The following is a 7,042-nucleotide window of genomic DNA, read 5'->3' on the forward strand; positions in this document are numbered from 1 at the left end:
TTGGACACTCGCCGCGTCTTCTCCTAATCAGCTCCTTAGTAACTTATGACCACCTGGACTTCCAGACTTCGTAACTTTTGATCCAATAATCCAACTGAGATAATTCAAGTTTTTGTCAAAGATCTCTTTGATATCTATGTATTACGAGTTATAATTTTACTGCAGTGACTTTCCATTGGGACTGATTTAGAATGTTTGTGACTGAACAGTAAACTGTCCAGTTTCCAGGGTTGACCACCTGAACTTTCAGTGTCCATAGCTTTTGATCCGATTGTCCAAATAGAATGATTCAGGATTCTGTTGAAAGGTATCTTCAATAGCTACACTCTGGTATACAATTTATAGCCATATGATTTCGTATGAGGTCCTGAAACAGCTATATAAATTGACTGTATACTAAATTCCTGCACACAGAGATTTCTGTGCGTCTATAAGAAAACAGTCATAACTTTTATATCACAGATCAAATCAGTATGTCATTTGCAGCATCATGAAAATAACGGATAGATCATGCATCGATATGAAGATTCAATAATTTTGAAGTCAATTGGAGCTGCAGACAGTCAGATAAAGTGACTGATACACCAAAATCTTACTCTGTTTTGGTACAAACAAAAATTCATGGTTTCCTAAGAAATTAAGAAATAATCTTAAGAGTGATTCTACCTTATAAGTAGATATATGAACTTGATATGAACTTGACAGAACACTATAGAAAAGGAAATTTTGGTGTTAGAATTGTGTAACCAAATCATCAATAACAAATCGACTAGACCTCATAGTTGTCTAACTAGAGAGTCAAAAATGACACATTAGCATGAACTAGTTAACTATAATTGATAGTATGTGGTGATCTAATATATGTGAACGTGTAGGTTAACAATCCCAGACTTGGACGTTGAACTTGAGAATCCAACTCAGATAACCAGCAGGTAACAATTCCTAGGTTTTGAGTCATTTCTTGGAATTTTTGTACGCAACCTTTGTGCTACGAGTGCTACTTTACTTGTTTACATGAAAGTTCATGTCTGAAATACAAGTGATTGATATTCATATTTCTTGATTTGTGTCGCTCGACATTTTCATGTTTTGAGTGATGATTTATATGTTTGGCAGTATCATTTAATAAAATCTCTTCAAAATTTGCGGTCATGCATTTTTCTTTCATGCTCTATTTTGGTGGACCATTGCCCTGAGTGAAGTAATGCTTCACCGGTGAGTGTATAAATGAAGGCATGTGTGTGATATAGTCCCCTAATTGAGAACAACTCAGAATCCTATAAATAGAGCGTGACTGTCAACTGATAGATATATTTGAGATTTTCAGTTCTGATATTTTGATATTCTTGCGCGTGTGATAATTTCCATTGATGCATTCCTAACTTTCTTTGTGTTGCCTACTAAGCCTTTCGCTCACCACCCATTGTGTTGCAGCATTTATCCACAGGCGACTACCCGAGCCAAAGTAAAGAACATATAGCACCAACTGATCTCTAGATATGAAGCGTTAATTATGATTCTGCAACGCATTTTGTGAATTATAGAATCAAGACCTTATGACTATGTAGTAGTTAAGTGTTGCCGTTGCAATTATCCACTATGAAGGTATTCTACATAGACTCTACTGTCAACTTTAGGACTATGGGAGTTGATATGTGCACATTTAATATGTAATAGAATTTTGTGAAATTTTAAGATGGTATATTTGGGTGGGGAGGTTACAATTTGAATTTTAAAAAAGGATGCAATGAATTCAATCTCTCAATCTCAAAAAATAAAAGGAAAGAGGATAAAAAACTAAGCTTTTCCTTTCCTCAACTAAAAACTCAATGACCTTAGATCTAAAAAGATTTCTTTCATTTCTGACCTTTGTCCTTTGCCCTTCGTCGAAAGACAACAATGACATGGACCGTACTGCGAGCTTGAGTTCTCTTTACGCAAAGAAGATGAAGATCTTTGGGCGATCTTGGGCTTGCACCTTCAATCTGTAGGGTCTCTAACAATTTTTATCAATTTTGTTTATTTTGACCAAATTTAGAGGAAATTACAGCTATTGATCTTGGAGTAAAGTTTTTTTTCTTTTTATTTCTGTTAAATTAGGGTTTTCGTCTTCACTTTTCTTCCTTTTGCTTCAACCTTTGAGATTGAGGAATTTTGAGAAACAAAGGAGGTGCTAAAATCTTTTGTGCTTTCTTGATTACATTATTCAGGTGAGAATTATAAGTTACTTCATAATCTCATTTATGATCTCCTTTGTTGCTTGAAATTAAAAGTTACTTTCTTATAACGTTTAAATCATATGGACTCTTCATTACTCAATCCCCCACTTTAAGACTGAGACAACCTTTAGTGGCACCACAATCTCATTGCTAAATATTGCATACATGGAAGATTTTGATAGTTTTAATTAAGAGATGCATTGTTTGATTTTCTTTTTTGCTAGTAGTTACTAATAAGAATTGTGACTTGATAGTCTGAAAGTTCAAAGTGTTAATTTTGTATTGTTTATGACAATAAGTGATCAAGTAGAAGGAAATTGCTAGTTTAAAGTTGCTTGATCCTAAGTTGTAACGAAGTTGCAAGTATTTTTTTTTTTTTTTGTTAAAATTCATGTAATTTGTTGGATCATATTGCCTAATACTGTGATACTGTGTATTGCAACTTTCATTAATTATGTTGCCCTCTCTAATTTTAAGGTTAACATTTTGAATTCTAAGATAAACTCATATAAAGATGCTCATATGTGTATGTAACTCTTTATAAGCATTCTTCTGTGCAGTCATTCTAATTGATCTTTATTGTGGTAAATAAATGTTGGCCTTATATGAATTTGAGTTTCTATGTTGCCTCATTAGCTAATGCGAAGATAAGAACACATAAAGATATTTAGATAGTAATTTTTCAAAGATAGTTTGATAAAGACGGTGCCTTTCATATTACAAATTTTTTCTATGTTTTTGGTAAATAGGAACCTGTAAGAAAGGTACCTTAGGCACTTTAGAAAGATTACTGGGTAGGAAGCTTTCTCATAATATATGATTCCTAATCTGTATAATGTCTCCAGGGAGCACATAGACTAGATTTTCTATGAATTAGGAGTAATTTATATAATGCTTTAATTTTGGACATTTTAACGTAAAGGGAGTCAAACTTAGAAAAGTATTTTTCTTATTTCATATTCATTTTAAATTTTTAACTATTTATCCTTCCAAGGTGTTCATTGATGTTAAATGAATTTCGAAATTTCTTTTTTTCTTTCATATTGCTTATATAATTTATATTTGACAGGTTAACGAAGATGTCAATGACTGAATTCTCGAGGACTTTTACATTGATAAGTCTGATTTTGCTTATGATTTAGAACTTTTTGGGGTTGTTTCACTTATTTCCATAACTGATTTGATCGATCCTTTAATCTTCCAATAGATTTTGATTATTCTTTTCGTAGATCCATTCCTTCATCACAAGAACAAAAACCAAGTAGTCCAGGAGGCATAGGCACACCTCAACCAAAGGGGTGAGCACCTAATGCATCTAATATTTAATTTTTTTCATTTTGGCAAAAGATTATTTTATTTTGTATTTTTTAGCTGATGGACCCTAAGTTATTGAGGAACCAGAGGTACAGAAGGAGGCATAACAAGAATGGAGAGGTTGGAGCCAAGAAAGATGAGTAGAGTATAAACACAGTTAAGGTTGTGTTTCTTTAAATTATGCTTTAATCAAACATATGTTTTGCTTATGGATCTTATGCTTATGTTTTGATATACTACTTTCCAATTGAGCTGTTCAAGTAATTACATCATTTGGGATTATACATATTCTAATGTTGCCTGTTCTTTCCTTAATTGTTGTCAATTAGGTTCACTCTATTTATTTATTGCTCTGACGCAATTTAACTTTTAGAAACTTCCTATACATTTATGATGTGAGTTTTAATGTTTACATGAAAATGTTGAATCATTTTTATAGTTAGGTTGTGTCAATATTGATTCATATTTGCTTTGAAATGTTTCCATTTAATTAAGGTGAACTTGAGATGATTAGAGATCTGTTAGTGAGAATTACTAGAAAAAACAATTAGAACAATAAAACTTTCAACATTTTTTGTATTTTTACTTGACTTTTTTAACTTTTTTCACAATTAATTAATTTTTCTCTTCTCTATATTTTGTCTATCTAAAATTAATATAAAAATTACCTTTTCTAACTTTAATCATTCACTTACAATCTTACTAGTTTTTGTTTAATTATTTTGTTTTTGTAATGAGTGTATGGGCACCAAAAGGCCTCCAGACTATGTTGTCATTGACTTCATGATCATCAATCATGAAGATGCTCTAGACGCAATTTGTCGGGTTGGATGGTATGTAGCAAAGCCTGTTGATTTTTACGATGTTTGTGTTTGAGAATTCTTTTTATCCTAGTTCGTACTATTTTCAACCACCCGCTAGAAAGAAACTTAAAGAATAAAAAAACTCCGTGCGTTAAGATGTAATTATTTTAGCGCTCTTAATGATCTCAAGCTTCTGTCACATTGCAATCTCAATTTCTTAATTTCTTTGTTTATTGAAAACTGATCTATATTAGGGGGTAGATGATGATTTTTTTGGTAAAATGCTTAGTAATAGTATTTTTTAGCCAATTTCTTCTTTTTTTGTGTATTATGTTCCTGTTAGGTTGATAAAACACTATTACATAGCAATATAAAATGGATTTTTTTTTGCAAGGACATTTATCAAGATGATAGTGTTGACTCTATTACAAGGTCATACAGTAACAAATTCTGGATAATAGCATAAACATGTTATCGTTTAGATACAAAAAACTACAAAAAAAATCTATTTTCAGTTTAGGTGATAACAAAAGCATATGACAATTAGGTTCACAAATAATCAAAACATATATGCAAGCCGTACAATGAACTGTAACTTAATCCAATTTACATGATATTTCTAATGCAACTGCAAGTGCTCACCCTGTCGATTAGTTAGCCTTATTGTCTATAATATTATTACAGTAACTATGTCACTGCATGTTGATATTTAGATCTTACAAGATAAACAGGTGAGAAAAATCTTGCACATATTAACACTTTACTCCTCTGAGTAACAGACTAAAAGTCAAGGCAATAAAGTAATGACAAATGATGTCTTATTTACTCGTAGTAAATCAGGAAAATCAATATGGGATTGATGGGTGTAAGATAATTGTTGTTTATTTCTGTGTATTTAGATAAATTTAGAGGTTATTTGGTACATTTACATTAATATATACGCAACTGTTTTAACATCTTCTGTTTTTTATTTAAGAGACAAACAATTGAATTTCTGTGTCACTATTGTGTACTCCTTCATGTGAATATGAGACTAGAAACATATCTATCCATAACAGATACCATAAACTATTATTCCATTATTTATTGGAAGTTTAAACAACTTTATATGCTAGTTTTAATTGTTTCCATAAACAGAATATCCGTCAATTATTTCTATAAATAAAACATTAAATATAATGAAATAAATAGATAAATGCTTATACTAAAACAATTTTGTGAGATAAAAAGTAACTTCTTTAGCTTGAAGTTGTATAACATAAGAAAGTACTTCACAAATTTGAAGTTGAGAGGTTTAAATATATGTAAGGTGTTTATAAAAGAATTGGACTGTACAGTAATTAGGTGAATGTGTGTGTGTTGAAAATAAATGGCTACAATATTCAAGTGATTGTTCTTATTTATGGTAATTGGAAATGTAATATTTTGTGATATCCGAAAAATAAGTTGCTTGCTGTGCTTTGCATAGGTAAAATACTAGTAAAACTATAATGGTGGAAGTGATCAAGAAGAAAACGTTTAAACTACCATGCCATGGAACAATGAATGAATCACGGACTTATACAGCAAGAGATTGTGAAATAGTAAACATCATAAGCCCAAACAAAGACCAAAAAGGGAGGCAAATGCATTACATAATAAATAAATAAATAGTATATCCTAACTCTACAGAACTCATATGCTAAAATTCATCAACGAAATGAAGAAAACGAGAAAAGATCAAACCTTTAAGCCTAATAGAGAGGGGTTTCTTCCCTCTTAGCCCAAGAACTACAAGAGGCTCCAGAAAGTAACCAATGGATCGACCAACACCGCAATCATGCACCAAATTCCTCCCTCCCATCAAAACTCCAGGCTTGTACTTCAGCTTCGTCCCTAAATCCCAACAGATAATATGAAAAGGCAGTTAACTTCACTAAACTCAAACACCGACTTCAAAACCCAAAACCCTAAAAGCAAACAACTTTCATTTACCGGTTTCATTGATTTCGACCTTGCAGTCATCGGAGATCTTCTCGATGAGGCGGAGCAGCGAGATTTCGTAGGACCTGAGCCCTGGCGGGGTCTCGTTTGATCGAATCTCTTCGACGATGATCGATCGATGAGAGAGAGTCGAGAGGAGGAGACGCTGTCTGAAATGGCGACTGCCTTTGAACCTCATGTATGAAGGCTTCTCCATTGATTGAGTCTGAAGGGAAATTTTTTCGATGGAAAATAAACGAGAAAGCTTGGTTTTTGGGGGCAAATTTGTTAAGCCAGAGAAATAAAAGCTAGGGTTCGGTCGGCTAAAAGGGGAGAGAAGGCCGACGGTTTTGTCGAAACGCGTGCAGGGGAAAATTTTCCAAAACCTCTTAACGTTTGGTGGCCACGGGATGCTTCGCTCGATGCTCGTGTCGAATCTGCTTTCCTTGGACCGTTCGACTGAAGTTGCTGGGGAGCTTCAATACGCAGCAGAAGCTCGAGTTGATAGAGTTCGGATCTTCTAGTTCACCGGCGATCAGGGCTCAGAACTAGGAAGTGGGGCTGCGATGCAAAGATTGTGCAAAGAGCTTGGTCTCGATTCGCTTCCGCCCTTTCCAAAGTTTTCCGACCTCTTTTAAAGGTTGTTGGAAGAGGCTCTTAAATGAAAGAGAGACAGCTTGGCTGTCCCCTGAATTATGGGATGTGACCATACATTGCTCAGAGATATCCTACTGTTCACCTGTA

General features: G+C 33.4%; 1 protein-coding gene across 4 annotated transcripts in view; it reads right to left on the minus strand.

Annotated features, from left to right (window-relative positions):
• LOC109823619 (immune-associated nucleotide-binding protein 9-like) overlaps window positions 1–6,688 on the minus strand; it is a 30,966-nt gene extending 24,278 nt beyond the window's left edge. For 2 of the 4 annotated variants that reach the window (XM_020389898.1, XM_020389895.1), the window contains exons 1-2: window positions 6,311–6,688; window positions 6,062–6,211 (exon numbers count right to left, since the gene is read on the minus strand). The gene's annotated coding sequence lies outside the window, so the exon portion shown is untranslated. The remainder of the gene's footprint in view (window positions 1–6,061; window positions 6,212–6,310) is intronic. The other 2 variants (XM_020389896.1, XM_020389897.1) reach the window with 2 other exon arrangements.

Source organism: Asparagus officinalis, chromosome 9, assembly GCF_001876935.1.
Source record: "Asparagus officinalis chromosome 9, Aspof.V1, whole genome shotgun sequence".
Classification (NCBI taxonomy): Eukaryota; Viridiplantae; Streptophyta; class Magnoliopsida; order Asparagales; family Asparagaceae; genus Asparagus; species Asparagus officinalis.